This window comes from Bubalus bubalis, chromosome 3, assembly GCF_019923935.1.
Source record: "Bubalus bubalis isolate 160015118507 breed Murrah chromosome 3, NDDB_SH_1, whole genome shotgun sequence".
Taxonomy (NCBI): Eukaryota; Metazoa; Chordata; class Mammalia; order Artiodactyla; family Bovidae; genus Bubalus; species Bubalus bubalis.
In genome coordinates this window covers 126,465,687-126,481,894 of record NC_059159.1, presented here as the reverse complement: position 1 = coordinate 126,481,894, position 16,208 = coordinate 126,465,687, and positions in this window count along the sequence as shown.

Genomic DNA, 16,208 nt, shown 5'->3' with positions numbered 1-16,208 from the left:
AATTATCCAAAAGGCCTGATACAGTATGTGCTTCCTCCATCACCACCACACACATTTGCTTCAATTCTGCAAAATAAATTGTGTGTGCCACATTCGTGCTGAGCATCATTCCAGATGCCATGAGAAGTCTTGAAGGGGCAAATGCAAAGATTCCTCTGATATAGGAGCACCTTCAAGACAGTTTATGATCTAGAGGGAAACAGAAGTATTCTAAGGTCGTGGGTAATCTTTAAAATAATGCATAATTAACTAGTGAAGGGTAAATAAAGAACCATGGACACTGAGATGGGAGGAATCTCCCAGGCAAGGGGAATTTAACATCTGTTAAGCAGCTATTGTGCAGCACATATTATGCTAGAAATTTTACATATATTACATCTTCCACAGAAAAATCAAATGAAATCAGTATTATCAACTCTTTTACAACTGGCTGAGTTAAATCTTAGCGAGGTTAAGTAACTCACCCACATCATACAGTTAGCATCAGTCAGGGTAACATCCAGATTTAAGGCTGTTGGCTGCCAGAGTTTGGGCACTCCCTTCCCACTACAGAGAACAAGAGACAAAGTTTGGTCCCTTGAAAAAGTTTCAACGGGGGAAAATGTGGAGGAGACGGAAGATGAGAAGGCTTTCACCTAAGGAAAGGGTGACGTGTCATAACAGACATTAATAACCATATTAGAACTCTACCCATCTCACCTGTCCCATCCAAAGCATCCATTCCATCAAACAAATCATGTGCATTTTCTATGAGACAGGCCTGAAGTACTGGTTACAAAGAGATACAGTTGCATAACACAGAACCTGTGGCCTCACTCATGTGTCCTGAGTCAAAATACACCCTGTGAAGTGTGAAAACAATGCATAGTATGGTCAGTGTCAGTGTGAAACTGATGTGTTATTGCTCATGATTATTTCACCAGAAAAGAATGATGGAGACTGAGAAGTGTCATGAAAAGGCCCTGGACTAGAATTTGAAGGATCTGTCTAGACTAGGCTCTGTTGCTTCCTGACTCTGTGATTTTGGACAAGTCACATTTGTTCCCTTCATGGAACATGTCTCTTCCTGGAAGGAGTGAGGGTTTAGTTTACATGATTTTGAAGGTCTTCCTTCCAGCTCAAATCACACACTGAAGAGCTTTGCTAAAGTTACTTTTCTCTACAAAGTTCCTTCTTGTCTTTCAAGTTTTCTCCTCCATGTCTTCCCCAAGATGGCTGATGCTCCAGTCATTGTACCCTCTCTCAGAGTGAGGGAGCAGAAGATGAGGAGCGGGAGGGGACCAAACACAAGCTCTTTCTCTGAGAAGGAAGGTGGCATTGGATGCTGGCTCAGGGAGGTCAGCTGACTATGGCTGGGAAACCCCAGACTGGAAGATCTGTATGGCCCCTTCAGCTCTGACCATCTGTGTCTCTGTGTATGTAAGTGACACTGTGGGTCTGAATTATTCACCCAGCCACTAACCATGCTCATGAAACATCACTGGTGAATTCTGCATAGTTGACTACTCCTGGATAAGATAGAAAAGCCACCATGTTAGTGTGCTCACCCAGTGGAGACAACTAAGATGGAAAATAAATTCATTTGAGGCTAAATTTATGCAGTAGGTCATTTACTATCACAGAATCTCCAATTCTTCCTTTCTGTTTATAATAAATGTCATCTTATTCTTGGATGGTAAATACACAAAGTGATCTCTTCCCAGTTACTCTGCTGGAAGGCTGGTTCACCAGGAACCCTGTGTGTTCACAGAGCCTTCAAGTCTAACCTTGAGCACTAACTCTCTGTGTCTTAGATAAGCTACCAACCTCATTGTGCCTGAATTTTGTCATTGGTAAGATGATGAATTTGTTAGCTTATTTATTAGCTTTGATTACCTCTTTTTCCTACCATTGACCCCACATTGTACAACATTCTTGCTCAAACATTTACACCAGTAACACTGTTTTCCTAGTACTTTCACTTACCATAGCTGTGTACCATTTCTAGTCAGAACTTCTGCTCACAATGAAGTACCCAGTGTGACCACACTTTCATGATATGATTTGAGATGTCAGAGAAGAAACATGGCTTTTGATCTCATCTGGGCTTCTCAGGTGGCACTAGTGGTAAAGACCCCACCTGCCAGTGCAGGAGAAGTAAGAGACGTGGGTTCAATCCCTGGGTTGGGAAGATCCCCTGGAGGAGGAAATGGCAACCCACTCCAGCATTCCTGCCTGGAGAATCCCGTGGACAGAGGAACCTGGCGGCTACAGTCCATGGGGTCACAAAGGGTTGGACACGACTGAGCATACACTTAGCACACACACATGGAAAGTCTTACCACAGGAACACTGGTGATTTCTGGAAAGATGTTAAAACGTTGAAAAAAGCTGGAGGAACAAAATTTCCCAAATCATGAACAGAGCTGGATTTAGATCCTCATCTCCTCTTTGCTAGCTATGTATGTGACTTTGGGAAAATTACTTAACCTCTCTGGACCTCATTATTGCCATTTATAAAATGGAGATAATCATAGAATTTTATCTAACCTGCCTACCTCACTAGTTTTTTTGCTCCCTAGGAGTTTGAATATGCTTGGAAATTTTTTCAAAACTGCAAAACCTGGTTCAAATATAAGTTGTTATTCCTAATGTTATAAATCTTCCAATTCAATATATTATTAGAATGTTTTATAGCAACCGACAGCTTTTCAGACTTAGATGCCACCATCCATCTTGTTAGATATATGAGACGATTTGTCTCATCTTTACCATCTCTTTCTTTCCCTTATTCACAACATGGTTCTTCTTTTAAAAAGAAGTACATATAACATAAATTTACCATTTTAACCATTTTAAAGTGTACAATTCAGGGGCATTTATTATAATCGTAATGTTGTAAAACCATCAACACTGGTTCCAGAACATTTTCATCACTTCAAGGGAAAACCCCCTATCCATTAAGCAGTCTCTTTCCCCTCCCCTTCCAGCCCCGGACAGCCACAAAGCTGCTTTCTGTCTGTAGAGGTTTGCCTATTCTGGACATTTCGTATAGATGGAATCATACAATATGTGGTGTTTTGTGTCTGGCTTCTTTCACTTAGCATACCATTTCCAAGTTCATCCATGTTGTAGCATGTAACAGTACTTCATTTCTTTTTATGGCTAAATAATATCCTATTGTATGGATGGATATAGCACACAAAATGGTTTTTAACCTTTGAGTTGCCGTATTTGAGATGCTGACTATACACATAAATACACTTTTCTCCCCATGCAATTTTAAGGCATTAACAGAGACCCCTGTGCCTATTAGTGTATCCCAGGTTGAAAACTTGAATGAATAAAATGAAGGGAGTCATGAGCTACAAACTTCCAATTAAAGAACACATAAGTCACGAGGATGTAATATACAGCACGGTGAATATAGTCAACAACATTGTATTGCATATTTGAAAGTTGCTAAGAGAGTATATCTTAAAAAGTTCTCATCACAAGAGAAAGATTATGTTGTACATCTGAAACAAATATTATATGTCAAGTATGTGGGTTAGTTGTTCAATTGTTTCCCACTCTTTGCGATCCCATGGTCTGTCCATGGAATTCTCCAGGCAAGAATATTGGAGTGGGTTGCCATTCCCTTCTCCAGGGGATCATCCTGACCCAGGGATCGAATCGAGGTCTCCTGCGTTACAGGCAGATTCTTTACCATCTGAGCTATGAGGGAAGCCCAATTATACCTCAATTTTAAGAAAGAACTCTTGTTTAAGTAAGAGACAATTCTCTGAATCCTTTCACTCATTCATTTATTCATTTTGACCATTTATAATTGCTAATCAAGTGTAAGACACTTTTCTATGCTCTGGGGGAAACAAAAGTAGTTAACAAAGCAGACAAGAATTTCCTTTACCATGGGGTTTACTTTCTAGTGGTGGGTGACAAGCAGTGAACAAATAAATCCTAAGGTTTATAAGAAGGTCATAAATGCCACAGGGAGAAACAAAGCCAGAGGAGAGGGAGTAGGAAGTGCTGAGGAGGCACTGCAATTTTAAATAGGATAGTCTGAGAAGGTGATCTTTGGACAAATATTTGAACATGTGAGGAAGTAGCCATGAGTTCACTCTTACCTATAGAAAAACCTGATTACCATTGCAGAAGATGTCTAGCAAAAAGGCCTAAGTAATGTTCCTTTTTCCACTTACAAGGGTGATTCCATCTTTAAATTTATCAAGGAAGAATTCATATAGATAAGGATTTCCACAAGTTTTCCTCCCCAAATTCTAAAGTTTACTATGTCTCATGGTAATTTAGAGTGCAGCCTTGAGAGGCTGACTCCATGTTTTTTGCCACACACACACAAGAAATCTGTATGCCTTACCGCAAAGTCAGGTACCTCTCTTTATAGCCTCTTCATTTTTAAAACGGTAATACTAATCCTAGGTGAAAGTGAAAGTCGCTCAGTCCTGTCCAACTCTTTGTGACCCCATGGACTACAGTCCATGGAATTCTCCAGGTCAGAATACTGGAGTGGGTAGCCTTTTCCTTCTCCAGGGACTAGTCCTATGCATCTGTTCTTTTTAAAACAACCCTCTTCAATGAAAGAAAGTGTCTAAAGCACCTAGGACACTTCCTAGAGTATAAATTCTGCTCAGTAATGGTAGATAATTTTATTTGTTTACAGAACCCTTGCTGATTGCTCTTCTCTCCTGAAGTAAAGCACTTTTGTAGGTTACTTGACTGTGGGAAAAAAAGGGAAGTGTTCTTTTGCATGTGTTATTTCAGAAAAAGAAGGAAGTAGGGCGGTGTATTATGGGCCTCGAAGAGAAAGAACTCAACTATTTCAGTCCCACAAATTCAACCAGTTGATGTGTTACCCCTCTGTCTCTATTTTAGGAATCCTTCTGGATTTTCTTGGGATTTGAGTTCCTTGTGTCTTGTTTTGGCCTCGAAAGCAGAATCTCCCTTCTCCCGCTCTCTCCCACAACTGTTCCAGGTCTCTCATTCAGAGATTCCTTCCCTGGACTTACTTTTCACCTCCTCCTCACCAACCCAATCGCTCACCAGCTTTTACCCTCATTTACTTTTCTTTATAGCATTCAATACAATTTTTTCTTTAATCCCCAGTACATAGAACAGGATTTAGCACTAGCATGCACTCAAGAAAATATTTATTGAATAGGGAAATGTATTGAAAATCTCAGAAGTCATGAATTTTGTTCTTCTTACTCCCCATTTGATGTTAGGTGTGACTGAATGACTTACTTTGACCAATGGATTGTATGAGTGGAAATGACAACAGGTGACAAGCTTAGGTAGAAGTTTAAAGAGCCAGTACCTGCTCTATTAGCTTCTCTTTCCTTCTGTCAGACAGCTGGCAATGTTTGAGAGGGTGGCTGTCTTGGCATCCTTGGTCCCAGAGTGCTTACAATGAATGGAGGCCCTCCTGATTGGCATGTTCCCTGGTGGCTCAGATGGTAAAGAATCCACCCGAAATGTGGGAGACCTGGGTTTGATCCCTGGATTAGGAAGATCTCCTGGAGGAGAGCATGGCAACCCACTTGAGTATTCTTGCCTGGAGAACCCTCATGGACAGAGGAGCCTAGCCGGCTACAGTCCATGGCGTTACAGAGTCCAACAGGACTGAGCGACTAAACACAGCACACAGCACAAGAGCAAGAAACAAATTTGTTTTAAGCCACAGAGCCTTGTAAGTTGTTACTGCAGCATAACTTAGACTGTCCTGACTAATAAAAGTACCAACCTTATAATTTAGTCTTACTGTTCTCTTTCCCCAAGAGGAGGATCTGGGTATTATTTGTGTGTGTGTGTGTGTGTGTGTGTGTGTGCTAAGTCTCTTCAGTTTTTACCTTCAAATAAAAGTAAAGATGCATGATTAGAAAAAATGGATGTGGTATTATAGTATCATGTTTGATCGTATCTGATTTTTTCAAAGACGCCTATAGGACAACCCTTGGTCAGCTCCTATTTCATATGCACTTGAGATGGCACTGGAGAATGAGATTGCCTTTTGGAAGACATTTCCTTCGGGGAGCACCTAGCTCCAGATGCCCCTTGTTCTTCTCCAGTTTCTGCTGCACTGACCAAGTGTGTGCTGCCTTTGATCATTTTACCTCTTTATGTTAATAGGATAAACAATTATCTAAATACTCAACTTCAGATCTCTTGAAGGGTTAATGTGGTGGGGAAAATAAACCCCAAAAGATTTGCCATCAGAGAATTTTGGGTTAGTATCTGCTTACTAACATCATGATATTGGCTAAATTGCTTAGCTTTCATTATTGGGATGATAGCGTGAGTCCATAATTTTTCCAACCAAAATTCTTGGGGCAGGATGTATTTTGGAATTCTGAAATTTTTAGAATTTTTATAAAGGTAGTATGTTGTATATACTCTGTAGGTCAACACAAACCCAGCGTGACTGGGGCAGTACTCCAAGAGCAATCATATTATTATTGATGTAGCAAAATATGTCAATATTTAAGGAAATAGTATAAAGATGATGCATAGGCTCATTTAATCTGAAATCAGGCTTTGCCATAATATAAGTTTCCCTAAAGTTTTGGTTTTTAGTGTTTTAAAAAATTATGGATAATGTATTGTGGACTTGTACCTATTTTTCATGTTGTTTTACCCAGAGGGATGGTATGGGGAGGGAGGAGGGAGGAGGGTTCACGGTGGGGAACACATGTATACCTGTGGCGGATTCATTTTGATATTTGGCAAAACTAATACAAGTATGTAAAGTTTAAAAATAAAATAAAATTTAAAAAAATTAAAAAAAATAAAATAAAATAAAAAAAGCATATAAAAGGATATTATGTACAATATCACCATAAAATGAAAACTCACAGCACAGAACTGGTAGTTCATTCAACAACCTTCAACATGACATTCAACAATAAAAGTAATATTCAGTGAGCATCTACTGTGTGCTTGTCATTGTTCCAGGTGCTGTTACTAAAGTCATTAATGAATCAAGGATCATTTCTTCCATTCGGTCTTTCCCAGAGAATGCACGTGTTTCTATGCAATTCTTTCCCAAATGTGTGGGCACATAGAGTCAGTCCTTTGATAGTTTCTTAGGCTTATTAAAATACTTCATTATTTGGGGCTTTAAAAATAAGTCAGATAAATTAAATTTTCTACTTTTCAGCACAAGTTAGCCCTAGAAAGTCTTCTGGTGAGTCACGTTCTGAGCAGGGAAATCTGGCGTTGAGGCATAATTAACATTCTGGGTTGCCCCCAGTTTCTATGGAGATGAGTGTAGCCCCTAGGGGGAGGAGTGATGGATGTGTAACCTCCAAGATAAGTAACTGACAGGTAAGAAATTTTCCTTTCTCAAATGCATTAATTATTCACATTCATTATTCATCAAACACTGTGAGTTTCCATTTAGAAATTGGACCAAATAGTTAGAGAAATCCCCCTAACCATCCCCCATAATCAGATCCTTCCAGGGACCACTGAGCATCTGAGTAGGTCTGCTGTTCCATCCAGTTTAACAGCAAGTGTTTATCTAATGTCTCTGGGAAGATTGAACCTTGTTGTCTGTGGTAGCAAAGACTTTTGGGGCTTTCAATTTTCACAGTCTCTGATATTTTCTTATTACTATTTCCTCCTTCTAGAACGTAAGATTGGTAAGCACCCTGACCTTGTCTGTATTGTTCACTACTGTGTTCTTAGACTCTTGGACAGGACATAGACACTTGTTAAGTATTTATTAAGTGAGAGAATGAGTAAGTGAAGTTTGGGTCTGGGGATGGCAGAACCCATAAGAATAACTGCACATGTGAGCTATAATATGGGTGCTCTAACCCTAGTTCTTTGAGAAGGATTGCTGTCTATATCAGAGAAGGCACTGGCGACCCACTCCAGTACTCTTGCCTGGAAAATCCCATGGATGGAGGAGCCTGGTGGGCTGCAGTCCATGGGGTCGCTAAGAGTCGGACACGACTGAGCGACTTCACTTTCACATTTCACTTTTCACTTTCATGCCTTGGAGAAGGAAATGGCAACTCACTCCATTGTTCTTGCCTGGAGAATCCCAGGGACGGGAGCCTTGTGGGCTACCGTCTATGGGGTCGCACAGAGTCGGACACGACTGAAGCGACTTAGCAGCAGCAGCAGCAGCTGTCTATATCCTCTTCTCTGTGGCTAAATGATAACCTGCAATGAGGCACGGAGAGAAGGCAGCTGGGGCAATCCCCTCAGCCCATTCCAGGATAGGTATGCCTTGGCACATCCTTTAAATCCTTTCTTATTGAGAATACTGCCTTTTAGTCAATTTACTTGAACCTATGCCTGTTCTTTGCCTGAAGTGTATGTCAGAACCATGGTCAGTCATGAACTAAGAATTCCCTCCCCAGACTAGGCTGTGAAACCCTGTACGGTGCTGAATCCAACTATCCAGCCTTACCTCTAGGTCAATTCTTTAAGAATTAGTTCACAAAAAAGAATTTGCTAAAGATTGATTTGTCCAGTGATTAGTTTTCCAAAAACATGTTTTCTATGATCAGCTTATAAAGTGGATAGCCATTGGTGCTCAATGGGATGGTTTCAAAGCCTTCGAGTTTTTCAGTAGTTATCTTTTTCTCCAAATTACTATTAATTTCATCAGAGGCAGCCATTTATCTAGGGCAAGTCAAGGTTTCTTGCTTTATATATTTTCTGTTCTTTGGATCTGTGGCTTTGGGGTTTATTTCAAATCAGGCATTGTACATGTCTCAAATGTTAAAGATAATGTAGAAGATAGAGCAGGTGTCTGCTGTTTAGATCCAGTTTACTGCCTAAGTACTTGTTGACTGGTTCAAACAAATGAATATTTTGTTTAGGTTTTGAACATTACAGACATCCCTCAGTATCTGAACAACTAAGAAACTGAGGTTCAATTCCCCTGAACTCAAAGGGCCAAGTGACCAAGGAGAAACAGTTGCAGGAAAGCTAAAAACTAATTGTGTTTTATAATAGCATCTCTTTTCATTCATTCATTAATTCAGCATGTTTTGAGTCTTTTTTAGGACTTTATTCTAGATTCTTGGAGTAAGAGAAAAAATAGGATAGGACATGGTTCCTAATTTAGAGACTTTACTGCTATTTTGGAATCTCTTTGTGAGACGTAGGGCTCATTGTGTTGAATTCATTTGACATTAAAAAATTTTTCTGTGATCATTCTTTTAGTCCATTCTATAGAGTCAGACATGACAGAAGTGACTGAGCATGCACGCATGCACTTTCTACTTTAACAAGTATAACTAAAGTAAACCACACTGAATTAGATCTTCATGGCCTATCTTAATTCTCATGAAAATAGTCTTTCTCATGTTATAGGTGCTGACTTATTGTTAGAGACTTCAGTTTTATCCTTTCAGCCTCTTTTTGCCCTTATTTGTCCTGATAGCCCTGTCCTTTCAGAGGCCATGTGTTATGAAGACCAGTGTTCAAGTCCTGCTCTTTCACTGAATCTAACCAATCATGTGACCTTGGGAAGTTTGACTCTGCATCTTTTTTAAGTGGGCTAATTACGATTCACAGTGTTATTGCAAATATAAGGAGCTAAGAGGATTTTGTTAGCAATACAGCATTAATGTGAGAGACTGAAATAGATTAGTGCAAGTCAGGTTCTAATGCATTAAATATGGGAAACACCACAGGGACACAGAAGAGAAAGCAATTAGGAAGATCAACAATGTTTTACAAAGCAGATATGGTGGGCTTGGCCTGAGAATAGGGGCTCTCTAGTTGAAAAAGATCATTCCAGGCAGAAGACACAAACTCTCAGAGGCAGCAAATGGTTCCTGTGTTTTTGGCAAATAATGAACAACAGTAGTTGTAGATTAGGTGGGATATTGTAGGTGTTGATAAATTAGGTCCAGACACCATACTGAGAAATTGAGCTTTCTTTATGGAGCCACTGAAAAGTTTCATTCTACAATAATTTCTTGTATGAGCCAATATGTGCCAGACACTGTAAGCACTTGTGAAACATCAGAATAATAATTTTTTAAAAATCCATGTACCCAGTTTAAGAAATAGCTTAAAAAATGATCAATCCTTATGAAACTATCTGGGTTCCCCTCCTCAACAGAACTTACCTACTTCCCCAAAAGTAGTTCTAACTCTAAATTTTGTGTTTCTCTTCCCTCATTATTCATTATGGTTTTATTAATATGTGAGGAAATGCTCAATAAGTATTTACTGGGTAGATGAATGAAAGTGTGTAGGTGGTCTCTATGTGGGTGGTCTCACATGTCCTTTCTCACAGATATGGCTTCTATTTCTGGTATCATTATTATTTCAATTCTCTTAACCAGTCTTTATTCCTCAGGTCTCTTGATTGACATGATGTTGTATGTCTTTATCAAATAGTTGTATTTACTATCAAAACAACTTTTTACAAATTATGCTCAAATCCTCTTTTCTTTAGCATAGAAACTACTTATAACTCCTCTTTTCCTGTCTTTATCCACATGTATATGGAGTTATTTTAATTGTAAACTTTTTTTTTGCTCGAACTGTTTGGTTTGCATTATTCTGTTGGTTCTGTATTCCAAGATAGTCTTTATATTAATTATTTCTATGATCTCCCAATATTCTATCAAGCAAATATATTATAATTTGCTTTATCATAATTGACTTGCTGGGTATTCAGGTGGCTTTCAATTTTAAACTATTATAGGTAACAGTGCTATGAAAGCCTTCTTACTTATAAGATTTTTTCTTCTTTTGAATTGTTTCCTTGGGATACATTTCCATGAATGAGAATACTCAGTCAAAAGCATGATTAATTTTGTGATTCTTGTTACCTGAGGGGCTTGCTTTATATAAGAAAATTGCTTGTTTTTCTGATTATAAAAGTTAATCATGCTTATTATAGAACAACTGGAAGATTCAAAACATGTAAGTAGAAAACCAAAAATTTCCCCTAACCTTATTCCACAAAGATTGCTATCATTAACATTAGAACACTTTTTAAAATCCATCATTAACATTTGCTTCAGCTTTCACGAAACTGGTATCATATATTGTTTTATATCCTGCTTTTAAAAACTTGATCATCAGCTTTTCCCATGTCACTGAATATTTTTCAAGGAACTGATATTTTTATGGCCACATAATACTGTGTTGTGTGGAGAGCTATCAATCCCTTCTTACTGAACTTTTTACTGGCATAAATAATGCTGCGAATTAACATCCTGATATAAACCTTCATGAGAATTCTGGTTGTTTTCATAGGACAGGTGTTTGGAGGTAAAGTGCTAGATGAAGAATACAAATACTGTCAGTTTTTGATCCATGCAAAAATCATGCATCTTGACTTATGATATTCCTTTGCCACTCTGTATTGCCGCTATAACAAATTACCACAATTTAGTGGCTTAGAAAATACAAATTTAAGATCTTACAGTTCTGGGAGTCAGAAGTCCACAATGGGTCTCACTGGGTAAACTCAAGGTGTCTTTCTGAGGTTCCAAGAAGGATCCATATCCCTTCCTTGCTTCTAGAGGTTGTCCTCATTCTTTGGCTTATGGCCTCCTTTGATTTTCAAAGGCCGAATCCTTTGATTTGATGTTTGACCAAATCATTACACTAGCATCTCTCTGGGTCTCTCTCTTCTACCCCACTTTTCCACTCTTATGGACCTGTGTGGCTGCTTTGGGCCCACCTGAAAAATCCAGGATAATCTTCCTATTTTAGAGTCAGCTGACTAGCAACCTGAATGCTGTCTGCAACCGTCATTCTTCCTCTGTCATGTATCCTAATATATTTACAGGTTCTGAGGATGAGGACATGAACATCTCTGGCTGTGGGGGCATCATTCTGCCTACCATTCCTTCCTTCCTTTGGGTATTGTCATTCTATTTCCCATTGCTTTGTTTTAATCAGGAGTTCAGTTCAACCAGGAATTAACAGAAAGTCAAAAAATGTTTGGTCCTTAACTATGTGTAAGACACTTTACCGGATACAAAGCCCTGAAAGAACTTTTGTCTGTTGGAGAAAACAGTTACTTATGCAGGGACTTTAGCTCAAGGCAGGTAAGATTAGTGACAAAATAGTGGTTCCATGTAGTCTGAAGGAACACGGAGGACGGCCATTCATTTTTACTCAGGAAAGCTTCCTGGAGGAAGTAACATTTGAATGGAAAATTTAATGATGTCTAGAATTCTTTTAGCTAGAGATGGGAAATGGCAATTTAGACAGAAGGATCAGAATGACTAAAGGCACAGAAGTAAGGAATCAAAGATGTGTTCAGAGACTGGTGATTAGTCTAGAATAGTGTTATCTGATAGAACTTTCAGTGTTGGTGGGTATGTATCTTTACTGTGTGACATGGTAGCCACTAGCCACGTGACCATTGCGTACTTTACATGTAGCCACTACAACTAAGGAATTGTATCTTTCATTTAATTTTAATCAATTTAAATCAATTTAAATGGAAATAATTGCATGTGGCTAGAAGCTACCATATTGGACAACACAGATCTAGAGTGAAGAGAGCAAGGGATCTTGGGGTATGGGGTTTTTGGAAGAATGCATTGGAAGATTTACTGATGCCACTTAACAGAGGGCCTTGAAATACATGCACTAGGTAATGGGGAGTCACTGAAATGTTTTCAGCAGGAGAGTAACATGGTCACAACTATTTCAGAGTTAAGATAATATTCTGATGGCCTTTGGAGGATGGGAAGATGGAAGTTTAAAGTCAGTTGACACCAGGACTGATACATGAGTCCTAGTAAGTTCTACTTCCTAGTCAATGTTAACATTTTAGGGTGAGTTTTTTATGTCCATACTTTTGGCATTGGTATGTAGATATCCAAGGATAGATACATGGGTTGCCTCTCCTATTAGAGTCTCAGCACTGTTGGATACTTCATATATCTTTTATGTAAAACCCTGTTATCATCTGATTTAGAATTTTTCTGACAGTTTTCTTCCTTTTCTTTTAAATGGTAACTTACAGCAAGTGATTTTTAGGGCTGTGAGTGATAGTCCACGCTATTCTCTATTGTATCTCTATCTCCTTGAAAAATGCTTGACACCACTTATCTGCTCAATAATTATTATATGAATTAATGTTGTATCAAGCTGATGAAGAATCTTGTGTTTCTAGTAGGATTTCCCTGTACTTTTCCAAAAGCTCATTATCAACCACATTCCTGAACACTTAACTCTCCACCCTTCTTATGTATCTGAATTTTTATCTCCTACAGTTGCTTATCTTTCAAGGTTACACCTTTTAACTGGAAGAGAATGTGGGTTCTTTAGTCTTTCAGTTGACAATAGAGATATCTATGGTCTTTTAGAGATTCTGTTGATCTATAAACATGCATAGTAATCAGTGAGTCTGGGAAACCTGGTCATCTCTGTGACATCTCATGATTGGGTGTTCCTCATACCCTGTCCGTTCAGGCCACCTCTAGACCCCTTACCAGAGACAAGACAAACTTGGTAATAGAATGCTTCCTCCAGGCAGCTGTAACTGATTTCTTTGCACTACTAGGAAAAAGAATCCTTATTTTATCAAGCAGTTGACCACTCATTTTGGCAGTGTTTCATACCATTATTTTATTGTTTCTTACATATATATCTTTCTTCTCTCTTCATTGTAGTATAAGTTCCTTAAACACAGATGTACAAATAAACAAACATCACCCAAATGAAAATAAGAAAAGCTATTTATTTGAAGTTTGCAATAGCAAGGGAATCAGCCACCACCACTTGGGTTTGGCAGAGATTCAAAAGCAGGCAGGGAGTGAAAAGCTTCATAGTGGGGAAAAGGTAAGAATGCTATGTCTGTCTCGTGCCAACAGCCTCCTGCTTGGAGGCTGTTGGCACGAGAAGGCTGGAGATGGGCTAACTAGGGGTGGGGCAGCCTATGTGACTGGCTAGTAGTACATATTTGGCTTTTTTTCTGGTTCGTCCTAAGTTGAAAGTCAGAACAAAAATAGGGGAAAACTTGTCTGTTTATCAATCAATTCCTGCCATTTGGGGTTGATGGCTACAGGAGTTATCGTTTGACTTCCTAGACTGATGGCTGCTGATTGTGGGTCAGAGTTGTATCTCTATGTATGGTCTGGCCATTGTCCATTTACATATTCAGGAACCATATCTTCTGCTTCTTTTACACCTGGCCTTCTTCCATGCTCTTCTGATCCTCCAGTTTATTCTAGGCCCAGGCACAAAACAGGTGCATGGTAAACATTTGGTTGAATGATGTGGCAGCACATCAGATAATGAGTGCTGAGCTGTGAGTTCTATTGTTGCTTTCTAGCTTGGGCGAGTCACTCAGTGGTCTTCCAATGTATTCCATTCCATTCAAATTTATAGTGCCCTTGTGATATGTCAGGCCCTAGGAAACATGCTGATGGCACAAAGAAGAGTGATGCAAAATTCCTGCTCTCAGATCCTCAAAATATACCTCTGGTGGTTCAGACGGTAAAGAATCTCCCTGCAATGCATGAGACCCAGGTTGGATCCCTGGTTTGGGAAGATCTCCTGGAGAAGGGAATGGCTTACCCACTCCAGTGTTCTTGCCTGGAAAATTCCATGGACCTCTAGAGGAGCCTGGAGGACTGCAGTCCATGGGGTCACAAAGAGTCATTTACAACTGAGTGACTAACACGTTTAAATGTGAGGTTTTCATCTATAAAATGGCAACAGTAATCACATGGAGTTGTTGTGAGGGTAAAATCAGATAAAGTACATAAAAGTATGGAGTAAAGTGTAAAGAGCTGTAAAATGTGAGGAATTTTTTCTGTTTTAAGTGTTTAACAATTATTTTCTTGAAAAAACAAAGCAACTCCAGAAGATGATGCATCTTGATAAACTTTTCCTTTATCTTCTTTAAGTATAGTTTATGATACAACCACACCATTTACAGAAAACCTCTGCATTTCTTCTTCTAAATGTTTACTGAGGAATCTGGGGTATAATTATACCTCTGTCTGTTTAGGGGGTGATACACTTTCAAAAGACTGTTTAAGGGATTTCTAGTTGCCAAGCTGTCCTGTGAACTGGCCAATACGATTTCTTGAATCATCGCCCAGTGCAGACCCAGTTTATATTTGGAATATCATGCCATCTTGAAGGAACATCATCCAGTGCCAGGGTCCTCTCTGAGCTAATTGGGCTTTGGCAGTGATGTCATTCCATAGTGGGCGGTTGTCAAGACTATGGCAGTGATAACTCCCATCTCATTTTCAGCAGCATGTGCCCATGTGTGCCATGTCTGCTCCCCTCCCTTACATGCAATTACTCCTCCTGCTGAAGATCCACTTCTAGCCCCTTTATGAAGATGGGAGATCAGTAGGCTATTTACACTCCATGGCAAGAAGCATCTCTCCCTTGCTATTCTGTGTACAACTGTTTTCTCCAGTTACTAATATGGCTTAAAATAAAATTAGGGAGAGCAGTAACCAAACTTATCAAACTTTTGATAGGCAAGAAAGTCATAGAATCATAGAGGAAAGTATCTCCTAGAGTTAAAATTATAGGCACTAGAATCAAGCAGATGTGTTTTGAGTGGCTTCCCAGGCACTGTTAGCTGTGTATGTTGGACAAGTTTGTTAAGCTGTATAAGCCTCTGTTTCCTCATCTGTAAGATGAGTTAGTACATTTTGCTTCATAGAGTTGTGGATTAAACCTAAACAGATTTATGACTATTCCCCTATGTTTGCTGACTTCCTGATCTCAGCTTTTCTTTCTGTCCTGTCAAATAATCCTCATGTCCAAAGAGCATTGGGGAATAAGGAAGAATTTTCTGCTGATTTCCCAGGAGAGATAGGAAATCCCAACAGTCCCCAGGATCTCTCCAGAACACAGTCTTCAGCCTCTCCTCTATTATTTCTGAACAATTCAATTCTGCCCCAAACTCGCACATCATTGCACAGTCCAGAGTCATCTTGTTACTCAGCAGTTAAAAGCCTTGTCATTAAGTGAACATCTGCCTGTTATCAGAAAAAGGTCTAAACTCATCTGTTGTTACTTCAGTATGTCTTTGGGGGTCTCATCTCTCACTCAAATGGTCTATCAAAATATTGCTTACAATTCAAGTTTTCTCCTTGAAAGAGAGAGAGAGAAAACTCTCCCTTTATATCCCAAGGGAGGATATAAAAACAACCACCCTCAGGATTGGGAGTTTGGGATTAGCAGATGCAAACTAACATATATAGGATGGATAAACAACAAGCTCCTACTATATAGTTACA